The sequence below is a fragment of the Dendropsophus ebraccatus genome, chromosome 4 (genome assembly GCF_027789765.1).
Source record: "Dendropsophus ebraccatus isolate aDenEbr1 chromosome 4, aDenEbr1.pat, whole genome shotgun sequence".
Lineage (NCBI taxonomy): Eukaryota > Metazoa > Chordata > Amphibia > Anura > Hylidae > Dendropsophus > Dendropsophus ebraccatus.
Genome location: NC_091457.1, coordinates 40,547,422 through 40,563,457, shown reverse-complemented (window position 1 = coordinate 40,563,457; position 16,036 = coordinate 40,547,422).

Below are 16,036 nucleotides of genomic sequence, written 5' to 3'. Positions count from 1 at the left end.
ATGTTACCTCCACATCTCCTTCTGGGATAGGGCTTATGGGTAGCCGTCTGCCTCTGGGCTGGACTCGATTGGGCTGATTGGTTCTCTTTAAGGACTGGTCATTAAGGTTGTAAAGAAAACCCCATGTATTTTAAAGAACCCCCTATAAGGACCTGCACATTTAGGTGGGAACGTTCAAATCTCTATATTGGGGAGGTGGGTGTCTGAGGTCATTGAAATATTCTTCGCCTGGGCTACCATTGTTATCATACCATCAGATTTTTGCAGATCAAAGCTTTTCTGCTTAACTTTTATCACCATGTAGATGTAATATATATAATTGTTTTCTATTTCAATCAGGGCTCAGTTGAAATTGATGAGGATGGCTGCTGTCAGACATGTACACCTAAGACAGGCAAGTGACAATACCTAAGCATACATACTACCGTATATAGCAATTACTTGTGTTTCTCAAATCCCAATCCTACAGATTGTAGTTAGAGATGAGATTTGGGGACAACCTGTATTGATACAACAAGAAACATAATAACATGCATCTGTCTGTGTTATTCCAAATCAAGTGAAATGTGCTAGTGTATAATAGAAATGGGTAGCATTACTAAATATTGGCCAGTATTAACCATTTCTATTTTATTTATAGAAGTTAAGGTAGTAGAGAAACCAGTGCTTGAAAACTGCAGCTCCCGTAAGAACCTGACTGTACTAAAAGAAGGTGACTGTGAAGTTGAGGTAGAGCTTACTTACTGCGGAGGACCTTGTATGGGAACATCAGTGTAAGTGCCATGACTGTAACTTGATGTATCATATACAGTATATTAGCAAGCTAGTGACTAGCAAGAAAGTTAAAAATGAAGTGGAGTACTACAATTATTCAGAATTATGCTATGTTCACACAATGTAAGTTTCCTATTAATCACGGCTGTTGTTGCCGATTTGCAGTACCAGCCGGAATGAAGTTCACTGACACCGGCCGTTCTGTGACACTCTCTATTGTGTTCAATAGTGAATTGGGATGTGGGCTCACACGGATGTGCCCGCATGCCAATTGAGTAATAATAAAGATCATCCAGCCGATACTGCAGTACCGGACAGGATGATCTTCACTAACACCAGACGTTCTGTGATCCGGCAGGGTCACAGAACGGCCGGTGTTTCATGTAGTGTGAACCTGGCCTTATACAGTATATTCATATATAAATCTGTAAGAGTAGTGCAGTATACAGTATCCATGAACTATAATGTTAATTATAGCTTATTACACCAAATATTTCACACATTGTACATCACTTTTGTGTTTTTTTATGTTTTGTGCAATTTGTTCTAAATATAATAGAGCAGTAATAAATCTCTAAATTTGCCTAAATGACTTTTTAGGTATTCTGCGGAATCACAAGGAATGGATCACAAATGTTCCTGCTGCACAGAACTGGAAGTGGCTGAAAGACAAGTGGAAATGTTATGCGCCAATGGACAACGCTTAACCCATTACTATAAGGATGTGGTTAGATGTGGCTGTTCAGTAGCCACCTGTGATCCACTTGCATCTGCTGAGATTCAGGAATCACAGCAACAGCAACAGAGATACCAATCCGCCTCTAGACGAAGAAGAAGATGAACATGAAATCAGAGAGCAAGACAGCAATGTCTATGTACTGCTACCCCATAGTCTGATGCTAGAAGAAGGACGCAAGTAAAGGTCATGAAGAAGGATGTGAAATGTGAATTCTAGCATTACTGCAAAAAGCTTTATGTTTTTACTTGCTCTCTTATGCTTATCATTCCTTGTATATGTATATGTCATTAAAATATAAAAATCAATGTGCAATCATTTGCCTCGGGTGAATTATTTATATGAACAAGTTGAAGCCTCTGGTTATTTAATTATAATTTTAGTGAGATATCCTTCCAATGTTATCTTCCCATTCCCAGACTGGGAGTCACTGGGGCAAAATTTTTTCTGATGGGTTAAATTACCACTGTCTTTGTAAACAACTTTCCCCTATTTGAAACCTAGCATATCCACAAATTACAGCTTAGCACAGGAAAACAGCCTGGAAGTCTTGGCAACTAGGAGTCTCCCTTATCTACAATCTGCTCTTTACTGCCTGTTGTTAGGAGAAATCTGTCCCTAGTAACAGCTAGATGAGCACAGCAGAAAATAAGAGCAGGGTACTGTGTATCTGTAGTCGGTGAGCTAGTCTGTCTTCTGAAATATTATTATTTGTGATCACATAACAAATATTATTATTTGTTATGTCACACGGACAGCCGCATAATTTACATCTATGGGGTCGAACAGATTGGAAAATGACACAAAGGTGGGAGTGAACACACAATGCACTGACTTTTCTAAGCTCATTCTCCTGATCAGTCGTGGTTTGAACACTCAGACCTGGACCGATCATAACTTTTGACATGTCTTTCTGACATATAAAAAAGAAAATCTCATGACAATGCCAGTTTAACAAAGTATGTTTCAGAAGTCTAGGTGGGAAATAATAAGCGCACACACTAGCATTTCTGGCAAGTCATAGTTGAGTATATCCTACGGCAGCGGAGCAGTGAAAGAATGTGTCTCTGATTTAATTTATTTTTACAAAAACACAGTCACAAGTTCTAGGCTATTTTCATACACACTCATTCGCTCAGTATTTTGGTCAGTATTTTTTCAATCAAAACCAGGAGTGGGTTGAAAACACACTATCATTTCCATGAGTTTTTCTTTGCCAGTTCCAATCCTGATTTTGGCTACAAATACTGACAGAAATACGGGCCAAAAATACTGTTTGAACATAGCCTCAGGCTATGTTCACACAATGTTAAAACAACGGACGTTGTTGTGCAATTAATGGCCGTTGTTTGCATAACGACGCCCGCTGTTAAAAAATAACTTTATAACCGTTATAAAAGAGCTTTTACTAGTCACCTAGCATTTATTCAACATTCGTAAAATGCTAAATATCACAGTGCCAATACACAAAAAAATAAACCACAAAAATAAATAAATAATAGAAAAAAGGAATAAAGGGAATGGCATGCACAGGATGTATTCCACTGAAATAATTATGGATTAGATGCCTATACTGTAATTCCTGATGAGACAACACCTTAAAGCATGAGATCAATTAAAGGAAAAGACCCATGAAATAAAAAAAAGTAGGAAGGCAGGGGGTGCAGGGACATAATAAACAAACTATACTTACCTATTCTCATGCCCTGTAGTGCCGTTTCCAGACCCAGCTGACAGCGGCCGACCTCCTGTAGCTCTTCTATCTGCAATGTCAGGTACCTGGCTGTTCAATTACATGCTCAGTCTCTCAGTGACTGGGACGGGACACCTCTCCAGTAACCTACTGGCTGAGTGGACAATTAATCAGTGGGACGTTGCAGCTGGAGGAGACAAGTACATGACGTACCTCAATGCCAGCCGAGATAGACAGCCGACGGCTCTCAGTGAGACCCAAGATCGGCGCTGCACAGATACAAGGACTGCTAATTATGCTCAATATTTACCTGCTTTTGCAAAATACTGAAGTGCAAAAAATGTGACTAGGCCCCCAATAAGCAAACCACACCACCACACGCAGGTGCATACAAAAAAACCACTACCTCTTGTGTCACCCCCCATTCTCCTGGTGTGTAAGCTCTTGTGCCACCCCCAGTCCTCCTAGGGGGTATACTCTTGTGTCACCTCCAGTCCTCCTAGTGTGCAAGCTTGTGTCACCCCCCCACTCCTCCTAGTGTGTAAAATGTTGCATCACCCCTCAGTCCTTATAGTGTGTAAGCTCTTGTGTCACGCCAGTCCTCCTAGGGGGTAAGCTCTTGTGTCACCCCAGTCCTCCTAGGGGGTAAGCTCTTGTGTCACCCCCAGTCCTCCTAGTCTTTAAGCTGTTGTATCACCCCTCAGTCCTCCTAGTGTGTAAGCTCTTGTGTCACCCCCTAAAGAGTAGTGCAAGTACTGTAACCAACAACACTGTATAGCACAGCACTATCATTTGTACCTCATACAGCAGGAGAGGAGAGTTAGATGTGTAGGTAGATAGAATAGATGGATATGTGGAGGAGATAGATAGAAAAGAGAGAATCTTACTTAAGAATCAGCAGGGGCACAGGAAGGCATGGAGGGGGGAAGAGGATCCTGGAGCTGCACGGGGAGGATGAGGAGTAGAAGGCCGCCACAGGTCAACTGTGACGGGGCGATTATCAGAGAACACACGGGGATGGAGCAACTTATAGAAAAGGAGGAGAATTTATTGAATCCAACTGTATGAAGCAGGTAATCCAATGCCAATAGAGTCCACCCATACGGATTTAGCAAGAGTCCACACCAGCTCCTCTTCTCTCCTCATAGATCTTCTCCCTTCATGGGACCCCAGGATCTGCCACAGCCGTAGCTCCTGGCTCCTTCACAACATCACAGACAACTGCCCCCTGTGTTCTGAGTTCTTTGTCTTCTGCTCAGGATGTTGGGGGTGGGGATCTGCATAACCTACAGCCCCCTGCTCCACACCTAGTGCCCTCTATAAATTCCCCAGCAGAAGGTGATAAGACTCCATGCTGCCCTGCCCCCTTCCTTCTCCTCCAGACTCCTTGTCTCTGGTTAGGAGTCCACAGCCAGGCACACTGTCACATCCTCTCCCCCCCTTTAAAATGTGTACGACCAAGTGACCTCCACAGGTCGCTTGTTGAGTACACAGGCAGATTAATAATTCTGTGGATGGGAGTAGTGTATGGCTGTGGGCCGGACTCCCGACAGAGGCCCGGGCCGCCCACATCTGTAATATCTGTCCTCTATTACTCTTCCTCTGTATCTGGGGATGGGGTCAAGGGCAGCTGGAAGTGCAGAGCGTGGCCCCCTCCGACTAGTTGGGCAACTGGCCTGCAGATGCCCCATCTGCCCACATCCATAGCATCTGCGCTTTATCATGTTACCTCCACATCTCCTTCTGGGATAGGGCTTATGGGTAGCCGTCTGCCTCTGGGCTGGACTCTGGGTCACTGCACCCAAGAAATGGCATTGTAGATTTCCCATATCATTTCTTAGGAGAACATCTGCGGGCAGACCACCCATCACCCCAATCGTGCATTGCTTGGCCCCAAAGCCATAGTCCAGCTCCACACATGCCTTTGGTATAGTCCTTCTGATGCCTCCAGCCAGTTCAATATTTATCCCTGGTCCCGGCTGTATCGCCTCTGGCCGAACTACATGGGGTTCAGCTAGGGTGAGGAATGCTCCTGAGTCCCGAAAGCCAATGACTCCTTGACCATCCAGCGTAACCTTCTGTAGATGCCTGCTCTGGAGGTCAGAGGGATGTAAGGTGGTGGGCCAAACTCCATAGACCCCAGTGGATGGGACAGTCCAGTCTGGTTCATTGGGACAGTCAAGTTGTGCGGGTGAGAGCCCTTCCTCCATTGAAGGGGCTTTCAGATAGTTTATCGTTTGAGTTGGTGTAGAGCGACCCCCTCTACGAAGAGTTGGGCAGCTTGATTGCAGATGCCCCGGCTGCCCACACTCATAACACTTGCGTTCAAATACTTTTCCTCCGTGACGCATTTGGGGAAAGTTCAGGTTGGCTGGAGAACGGTACCCACCTGTGGGTAAGTGAAGCGAGGTTTGGTTTTGGAGTCCAGCAGTGGAGACTTTTGGATAGCATACGTGTGGTTGAGGGGAGCCCTGCTGACCCCCTCCCAATATCTTCTTCCACTGGGGCTTTATGCTAAGAACCTCGTCAGCCAAAGCCGCTGCTTCTGTTAGAGTTGCTGGGTTCCTTTCTCGCACCCATTCTCGGATCTCCGCAGGGCATTTGGCAAAGAATTGTTCCTTTAGGATAGCTTGCAGTATTGTGTCCACAGTGTAGGCCCCCTCTCCCTCCAGCCACCGCCGGCATGCTTGGGTAATTTTATGGGCATACATTTTGAGGGAACTCTTCCCATTGCAGGACAAAGAACGGAACTGAATCCTGTAACTTTCTGGGGTTACTGCATAATGCTCCAATACAGTTTGCTTAATCATTTCATAGCCTCGGTTATATTGAGGGTCCATGGCGCGGTACACCTCTGCAGCTCCCCCTTCCAGAAGCCCCACAAGATGACGGACCCACTCTGCTTCTGGTACTTCCATCAATGCACATTGGTGTTCAAAATCCTGGAAGAATCCCTCAATGTCCTCCTCGTGGAATGGCTTAAAGTCTTTGCAGGACACTCGTGGGGATTCCCTCCTAGAGAATGTTGTGCTTATGGATTGCTCACGCTGCAGAGTTACCATGTCCCTTTCATGGGCTCTTCTAATAGCCGCCCTCCTATCATCTGCAGTCACATCTGCCCCAAGCAGGGCCAGTTCCTCCTCCACCCACACAAGCCTCCGACATTTTGGGGTAGTTACCTCCGGGCAGATTTCCTCTGTTCCTTCCCGAAGGCTCAGCTGCTCCAAGGCTTCAATCAGCTCCTGTTTGGAGAGTCCCGTGTAGGTGAGGCCCAGCTCCCCAGCCTTGGCTTGCAGAGTCGTCATAGTCCAGTTGTGGTATCCAAAGGCTGTGGCCCCTCTTGTTACTTGGTTGTTCTCCATCCCCTGGGCTCTTATCCCAGCGCTGCCAACCAGTTTGTGACGGGGCGATTATCAGAGAACACACGGGGATGGAGCAACTTATAGAAAAGGAGGAGAATTTATTGAATCCAACTGTATGAAGCAGGTAATCCAATGCCAATAGAGTCCACCCATACGGATTTAGCAAGAGTCCACACAGTCTATCAGTCCTCAGGTCCCCATGGAGTTCTTCCTCTTCATGCCACAGGGTACTGTGCTCACACCAGCTCCTCTTCTCTCCTCATAGATCTTCTCCCTTCATGGGACCCCAGGATCTGCCACAGCCGTAGCTCCTGGCTCCTTCACAACATCACAGACAACTGCCCCCTGTGTTCTGAGTTCTTTGTCTTCTGCTCAGGATGTTGGGGGTGGGGGTCTGCATAACCTACAGCCCCCTGCTCCACACCTAGTGCCCTCTATAAATTCCCCAGCAGAAGGTGATAAGACTCCATGCTGCCCTGCCCCCTTCCTTCTCCTCCAGACTCCTTGTCTCTGGTTAGGAGTCCACAGCCAGGCACACTGTCACATCAACACACCAGTGGCGGATTATAATATGGGCAGTTTGGGCGGCCGCCCGGGGCCCATATTATAATTCGCCACTGCAGAGCCACGGCTGTTGCGCGGCTGCCGGGGTGTCCCGTCCTATCCCCGGCAGCGCGCGCATCACAGAGCTCCCTGTGCGCCTGTGGCTGTGACTTCCGGCGCAGGGGGAGCTCTCTGATGCGCACGCTGCTGGGGATAGGACGGGACACCCCCGGCAGCCGCACATCAGCCGGAGGCTGCAGAAGGAGAGAGACTCGACAGGGGAGCGACCAGTTATAAGGGGGAAAGAGGGGGATCATCTATTAGGGGGGGGGGGGGGGGAGGAGGACCAGCTATAAGGGGGAAAGAGGGGGACCATCTATAAGGGGGAGAAGGAGGACCAGCTATAAGGGGGGGCAGAGGGGGCCCATCTATAAGAGAGGGGAAGGGGGACCAGCTATAAGGGGGGAAAGGGGGACAAGCTATAAGGGGGGGGGGGGGGAGGAGCAGCTACAAGGGGGAAAGAGGGGGACCGTCTATAAGGGGGGGGGAGGACCAGCTATAAGGGGGGCAGAGGGGGCCATCTATAAGGGGGGGAAAGGGGGACCAGCTATAAGGGGGGGAGGGGGACCAGCTATAAGGGAGGGGGGAAGGAGGACCAGCTATAAGGGGGAAAGAGGGGAACCATCTATAAGGGGGTGGCGGAGGAGTACCAGCTATAAGGGGGAAAGAGGGGGACCATCTATAAGGGGGGGGAGGAGGAGGACCAGCTATAAGGGGGAAAGAGGGGGACCATCTATAAGGGGGGGGAGGAGGACCAGCTATAAGGGGGGGGGGAAGGAGGACCAGCTATAAGGGGGAAAGGAGGACCAGCTATAAGGGGGGGAAAGGGGGACAATCTATAAGGGGGGGGAAGGGGGACCAGCTATAAGGGGGAAAGGAGGACCAGCTATAAGGGGGGGGAAAGGGGGACAATCTTTAAGGGGGGGGGAATGGGGACCAGCTATAGGGGGGGGAGGACCAGCTATAAGGGGGGAGGAGGAGGAGCAGCTATAAGTGGGGGGAAAGGAGGACCAGCTATAAGGGGGAAAGAGGGGGACCATCTATAAGGGGGGGGGGGGGGGGAGGAGGACCAGCTATAAGGGGAAAAGAGGGGGACCATCTATAAGGGGGGGGGGGGGGACCAGCTATAAGGGGGGGGGGGGGAGGACCAGCTATAAGGGGGAAAGAGGGGGACCATCTATAAGGGGGGGGGGGAGGAGGACCAGCTATAATGGGGGGGGGGAAGGGGGACCATCTATAAGGGGGAAAGGAGGACCAGCTATAAGGGGGGGAAAGGGGGACAATCTATAAGGGGGGGAAGGGGGACCAGCTATAAGGGGGAAAGGAGGACCAGCTATATGGGGGGGGGGAAGGGGGACAATCTTTAAGGGGGGGGAATGGGGACCAGCTATAGGGGGGGGGAGGACCAGCTATAAGGGGGGAGAAGGAGGACCAGCTATAAGTGGGGGGAAAGGAGGACCAGCTATAAGGGGGAAAGAGGGGGACCATCTATAGGGGGGGGGGGGGGGACCAGCTATAAGGGGGGAAGGGGGACCAGCTATAAGGGGGGAGAAGGAGGACCAGCTATAAGTGGGGGGAAAGGAGGACCAGCTATAAGGGGGAAAGAGGGGGACCATCTATAGGGGGGGGGGGAGGACCAGCTATAAGGGGGGAAGGGGGACCAGCTATAAGGGGGGGGAACAGCTATAAGGGGGGGGAAGGGGGACCAGCTATAAGGGGGGAAGGGGGAACAGCTATAAGGGGGGGGGAGGGGAGGAGGAGGACCAGCTATAAGGGGGGGGAGGAAGACCAGCTATAAAGGGGAAAGAGGGGGACCATCTATAAGGGGGGGAAACAAGCTATAAAAGGGGGGGGAGGACAAGCTATAAGGGGGAAAGAGGGGGAACATCTATAAGGGGGGGGAGGAGGACCAGCTATAAGGGTGGGGGGAAAGGGGGACCAGCTATAAGGGTGGAAAGGGGGACCAGCTATAAGGGGGGGGGGGGAGGGGGACCAGCTATAAGGGGGAAAGAGGGGGACCATCTATAAGGGGGGAAGAGGGAAGAGGGGGACCATCTATAAGGAGGGAAGAGGGGGACCATCTATAAGGGGGGGAAGAGGGTGACCATCTATAAGAGGGGGGAAAGAGCGTGACCATCTATAAGGGGGGGAGGAGGGGGACCATCTATAAGGGAGGAAGAGAGGGACCATCTATAAAGGGGGAAGAGGGGGACCATCTCTAATAGGATTAGCACCCTCCTCTCCTGACATCCTCTGTGCTGCTGTGACCTCCCCTATGAGATCAGCACCCTTCTCTCCTGACATCCTCTGTGCTGCTGTGACGCTGTGACCTCCCCTATAAGATCAGCCCCCTCCTTTCCTGACATCCTCTGTGCTGCTGTGACCTTGCAACCTCCCCTATAAGATCAGCACCATTCTCTCCTGACATCCTCCGTTCTGCTGTGACCTCTCCTATAAGATCAGCACCCTCCTCTCCTGACATCCTTTGTGCTGCTGTGACCTCCCCTATAAGATCAGCACCCTCCTCTCCTGACATCCTTTGTGCAGCAAGGGACCAAACATTATGTTTATTGGGGCCAGCAGGGAGGGGAGGCAGGCAGTGTTTATTTGGGACAGCATTGGGGGGGCAGTAGTGGATTATAATGTGGGCGGATTGACCGGGGGGGGGGGGGCCCAGGTTGGGTGGACAGCCCAGGGCCCAGGGTACATTTAATTCGCCACTGCACCACACTGATGGGGAAGCCAGGCCTGTGTTACAGAGAACGCTACAGCTGCCACCACATACAGCCGACTGACTGATGTTATGATCTGTCGGGCATACTGTTCAGCATGCTGTTTGTGTGGGCGGCTGCAGTGGTATCTCCTACAATTCCCCCCTTCCCCTCTACACTAACTGCACAGGAGACAAACCTGACAGAAATTTATTTTTTTGTACTTAGACTCCACATGTACTCTGCACCCACTGTACTGTCCGCTCCTGAGTGTGAGATGGCGCCTATGTCAGGGAACAGTGCTCACCCTGCACCAGGGGCAGAGCTAGCATATCAGTCTAAGGGGGGGGGGGGGCGTGTGAGTCTGAGTGGGCCCCCAACCGATTATGTTACACATAGGGAACGATGGCACACAACAATGCTTTCTGCATAATAAAGGGTATATTCTACTACATTACTCTTAGTGAATGTGAAGGATTGCATACACAATCTAAGCCCCGGCCGTTTGACACAGGGCTGCCAGTTTACAAGCTGTTTTAGGACAAAAACGGCATCACCGGCCGAACAGACCCCATGACAGATCTTGAATTAAAAGCAGCTATCCGAAGGTACAAGGAGTCTAGGGGGTCAGATTGTGGGTACAGAGTCGCTTTAAAGTAAAGGGGTTATCCAGGATTAGAAAAAACATAACTGTTCTCATCCAAAAAAAGAACCACCCCTGCCCTCAGGCTGTGTGTGGTATTGAAGTGGATTGAGCCATGTTTTCATACCACACTACCAGGGTGATGCTGTATTTGGAAGAAGGTGTCTATGTTGTGCCAATCCTTCATAACACAAACCCCTTAGGCCCCCTTCACACGTCCGGAAAATCTGTCCGGATTTCCTATCAGGAAATCCGGACGGATTTCCGGACTCATAGACTAACATTAGACACGGACACCCTTCCGGAAAATAGGACCGGATTTTTTAGATCCTGTCCTATTTTCGTCCACACCTCCGACCGCCGCTGCCCGGACCTCAGCACTGCACTCTGACCCGGACCCCAACCTCGCGGCCCCGACAGAGCAGGATCCGGGACAGGTGAGATTACCCCTTAGGACTACTACTCCCACCATGCTCTGCTGGCAGGCCATGATGGGAGTTGTAGTTCTGCAGCCTGTGGCCATCCAGGTTGCAGAAGTACAACTCCCATCATGGCTCTGCTGGCAGGCCATGATGGGAGTTGTAGTTCTGCAGTCTGTGGCCATCCAGGTTGCAGACGTACAACTCCCATCATGCCTTGCTGACAGGCCATGATGGGAATTGTAGTTCTGCAGTCTGTGGCCATCCAGGTTGCAGACGTACAACTCCCATCATGCCTTGCTGACAGGCCATGATGGGAGTTGTAGTTCTGCAGCCTGTGGCCATCCAGGTACACGGGTACCTGTGATTTATGTTGGCATACTAGACAATATTATCTCATCAGGAAATCCTGAAGGTTTTTCCTGATGGTTTCCTGATGGTAAAGACGGATTACTGTCAGGAAATCCTGATACTTTCCTGATGACATTTGAGGTCTCCTGATCAGGATTTCCTGACAGTAAAAACTGACACGGACGTGTGAATGGGGCCTTAACCTGGCACAGCAGCAACCTCAACACCTGCTTACAGCTCCAGCACCACTAGTGCATCTGTCTATATTATTCCCCTTATTACAACCTATAGCCATTATAGTGTGATGACCCCCATCCTCTCTACAGCCAGGACAGTGTGATGACCCCCTTCCTCTGTACAGCCAGTATAGTGTGATGACCCCCTTCCTCTGTACAGCCAGGACAAGGTGATGACCCCCTTCCTCTGTACAGCCAGGACAGTGTGATGATCCCCTCCTCTGTACAGCCAGGACAGTGTGATGACCCCCTTCCTCTGTACAGCCAGGACAGTGTGATGACCCCCTTCCTCTGTACAGCCAGGACAGTGTGATGACCCCCCTCCTCTGTACAGCCAGGACAGTGTGATGACCCCCCTCCTCTGTACAGCCAGGACAGTGTGATGATCCCCTTCCTCTGTACAGCCAGGACAGTGTGATTATCCCCTTCCTCTGTAAAGCCAGGACCGTGTGATGATCCCCTCCTCTGTACAGCCAGGACAGTGTGATGACCCCCCTCCTCTGTACAGCCAGGACAGTGTGATGATCCCCTCCTCTGTACAGCCAGTATAGTGTGATGACCCCCTTCCTCTGTACAGCCAGGACAGTGTGATGATCCCCCTCCTCTGTACAACCAGGACAGTGTGATGATCCCCTCCTCTGTACAGCCAGGACCAGGGCCATCTTTCCCATTGGGCAGGGTAGGCGGCTGCCCAGGGGCCTATGACTCATGGGGGGCCCTAGTGGCAGTCGCCTACCCTGCAGAATGGGAAAGACCAGGGGCGGGCTGGGCCGGGGGGCATGTGCCCCCCGGGCGGGTCTTCCTCACCATTGAGTGGTTGAGACTGAGTGGTTGAGACTGAGAGAAAAGCGCGGCCGCTCGCCGCGCTATTCCCTCAGTCTCTTCCGGGCCTCAGTAATCCCCCAAGGAGCCGCAGATGTGCCGCGCGCAGGCACGTCTGCAGGCACCTACATCAGGTCCCCAGCGGTGACGTCACTTCCCTGACGCGCCGCTGAGGACCTGAGAGTGGAGAGAGTGGAGAGAGTGGAGAGAGGAGTCGCCGTGCTGCAGCAGCAGGGAGAAGCTGCTGCAGACTGGAGATCCGGCCCGAGGAGAGGTGAGTTGTTTTTTTTTTAACCCCTTCACATGTGGCCACACGGGGGGGGGGGGGGGGGTTTGAGATGCACAGGGGGGCTATTATATATGGGAGGATGCACAGGGGGGCTATTCTACATAGGGTGATGCACAGGGGGGCTATTCTATAAGGGGAGATATGCAGGGGGGCTATTCTACATAGGGGGGTGCATGGGGGGGCTATTCTAGAAGGGGAGATATGCAGGAGGGCTATTCTACATAGGGGGGTGCATAGGGGGGCTATTCTAGAAGGGGGGTATTCTATATGGGGGGATGCACAGGGGGGGCTATTCTATAAGGGGGATGCACTGGGGGGGCTATTCTACATAGGGGGGTGCACAGGGGGCTATTCTATTAGGGGAGGATGCACAGGGGGGCTATTCTATATGGGGAGATGCACAGGGGGGCTATTCTATATGGGGCGATGCATGGGGGTATTCTATATGAGCGTATGCAGGGGAGGCTATTCTATATGTGGGGATGCAGGGGGGGCTATTCTATATGGGGGATGCAGGGAGGGCTATTCTATATGGGGGATGCAGAGGGGGCTATTCTATATGAGGGTATGCAGGGGGTGCTATTCTATATGGGGGATGCAGAGGGGGCTATTCTATATGAGGGTATGCAGGGGGTGCTATTCTATATGGGGGATGCAGAGGGGGCTATTCTATATGAGGGTATGCAGGGGGTGCTATTCCATATGGGGGGATGCAGGGGGGTATTCTATTTCTTTTTCCCCACATGGGGCTGCACAGCACAAGGTTTGGGGGGAGGGGGATGCGGGGACTTGATCTTGGGTGGGTGGGGGGGGGCAGTCCACAGCTCTGCCCAGGGGCCCATAGTTTTGTTAAGACGGCCCTGGCCAGGACAGTGTGATGATCCCATTCCTCTGTACAGCCAGGACAGTGTGATGACCCTCCTCTGTACAGCCAGGACAGTGTGATGACCCCCCTCCTCTGTACAGCCAGGACAGTGTGATGATCCCCCTCCTCTGTACAGCCAGGACAGTGTGATGACCCCCCTCCTCTGTACAGCCAGGACAGTGTGATGACCCCCTTCCTCTGTACAGCCAGGACAGTGGGATGACCCCCCCTCCTCTGTACAGCCAGGACAGTGGGATGACCCCCTTCCTCTGTACAGCCAGGACAGTGGGATGATCCCCTTCCTCTGTACAGCCAGGACAGTGTGATGATCCCCCTCTTCTGCACTATGTTACCTGTACGTCATCAAGTTTCAAAATATAACACAGCAAGCCTCCCCCAGACTTCGCTGCATCCCCACAGCTCAGCAATATAAAGCTATCACATGTGGGGTGAGTGAGGGCTGCTGTTTATAAGGCTCTGCTGTTCTTACAGCTGCCAAGTACCAATTCTTTACACCACATAGATGTTAGGGGCAGAATACTTGTCACCTGAGACACAGGGACACCTAGTACTAAGAAGCATCTGTATTGGTACAATGAGCTGTATTTCAGCACCTATTCTTGTCATCTGGTTTTCACATAAGTTGTGGCACAGACTTTACTCACCACCGTGTGCAGAGCCTGGGGGCGGCCCTGGAGGAGGAAAGAGAACCTCTCTGCTCTCACACTGCACGGCAAAGTTACAGGGTGCGGAGCTAGAAGCCAGCAGCGCTGGGAGGGGCGGAGCCAGAAGCCAGCACTGCTGGAAGGGGCGGAGCTAGGGGGCCAGTGCCACTGGCAGGGGCGGAGCCAGTAGCCAGTACCACTCGCAGGGTCGGGGAAGCCAGAATTCAGGCTGTTATGCAGCTGAGCTCTGGGCTGTGTCTGTGCTTCTTCTGCTGCATTCAAAGCCAGTGTGGAATCAGTTATAACACACTCCTCTACTCTGGCAGCCTCCCACTGTTAAATGGGTTATCCAGCGCTACAAAAACATGGCCACTTTTCCTCCTCTCTTGTCTCCAGTTCAGATGTGGTTTGCAATTAAGCTCCATTTACTTCAATGGAACTGAGTTTGAAACTCCACCCAATCTGAAGACAAGAGAGGAGGAAAAGAAGCCATGTTTTTGTAGCACCAGATAATTCCTTTAACAGAGGCAGGACAGGTGGCCCATATTACCACCATGTGCTGACACTGGTTGGGGGGGCCCTCTGCCTGTGTGGGCCTGGGAGCGGTGCCGGGCCCCTCTCCTTGTCCTGGTCCCTGTGCAACCAAACCCGCTGCACATGCAGTATGTCTGCCACTGTATCACACATTGTTTTAGTAAGGATCAGGGTAAACAAATAAGGAAGGGCACGGAGCGGGAGGCGCAGACCTAGCGGAGGCCCAGCATGACTAGGTTAGCTGGGAATGTAGTTTAAAGGGTTAAGTGGGGCAGTAAGGGGTTAAGTGTGAGCCAGTTGGGAGGGGGTGAGGGGTTTGAGGAGAAAACGCGGGAGTTGCTAGGTGAGTCACTTACCAACGGACGCGGTGTTATAAGAAGAGGAGGAAGAGGTGGAGCTACAGTTCTTGCCGGACCTGATTCAGCGCGGAGGTGCCCACGAGGAGCTGCTGGATTCGTCTGTGGAGAGCTGCTGCTGCTGCTGTCGCGGATCCGGATGGCAGACCAGACCTTTCTTCAGTCCCTCCGGGGGTTGGTGGCACAGCACGGGGCTTCCTGGCTGGAGGAACAGATGAGGTTAGCCATGGAGCCCCCACCTGTGCCTCCCTCACCGGCCCCCACCCACCACCCAGCCCCTGCCCAGGACCCCCCTCCGACGGCCAGAGCTGTGCGGGCGCGCAGGAGCCGCCCGCCGGTCCGTCTCAGCCCCTCATCCAGCCCGAAGCGGTCCCGACGTGCCAGGAGCCCCTCACAGGACCCTCTGGTCGGCGCCGGCGGCCGGGCCCGCCCTGCTGCTGGTGGCCGGCCGGGCAGGAATCGCGCGGCTCGGCGGGGTCGCAGCAGGGCTGCGGATGCGGCTGTCCCCCCTCCTCTGGCCTCCCGGCTGGCTCCGTCTTCCAGGGGAGCTCCGGCCTTCTCCTCTGGTGGCCCGGCTCCTCCCCCGGCTCCTCCCCCTCACCTGGCCTCTCTCCGGCCCCTCCGGACTGCCGGCGGCCTAACGCGGCCTGCACACGGGCTCCCGCCCGGTCCCGGCGGCCAGGGAGCCCCTCCAGGGACCCTCCGGTTGGCTCCGGGGAGCAGAGCAGGAGCTCACCTGCTGCTCGAGCCGGGAGGAATCCGGCGGCACCGCGGGGCCGTGCTGCTGCGGGAGGCCCCGCCCCCTGGTCTCCCCCGTCTCTCCTGTCCCTCCTTCCACTTGCCGGCCCCTCCGCCTTAACCCCGACGCTGCTGGGGGATCGTGGGGAGCGGCGGAGAGGGTCCCGGCAGGTGGATTTTGCAGAGGAGGGGATCTCTCTCCTGGCCTCCCCATCCTCCCTCCTCTCTTCCCCTGGCCC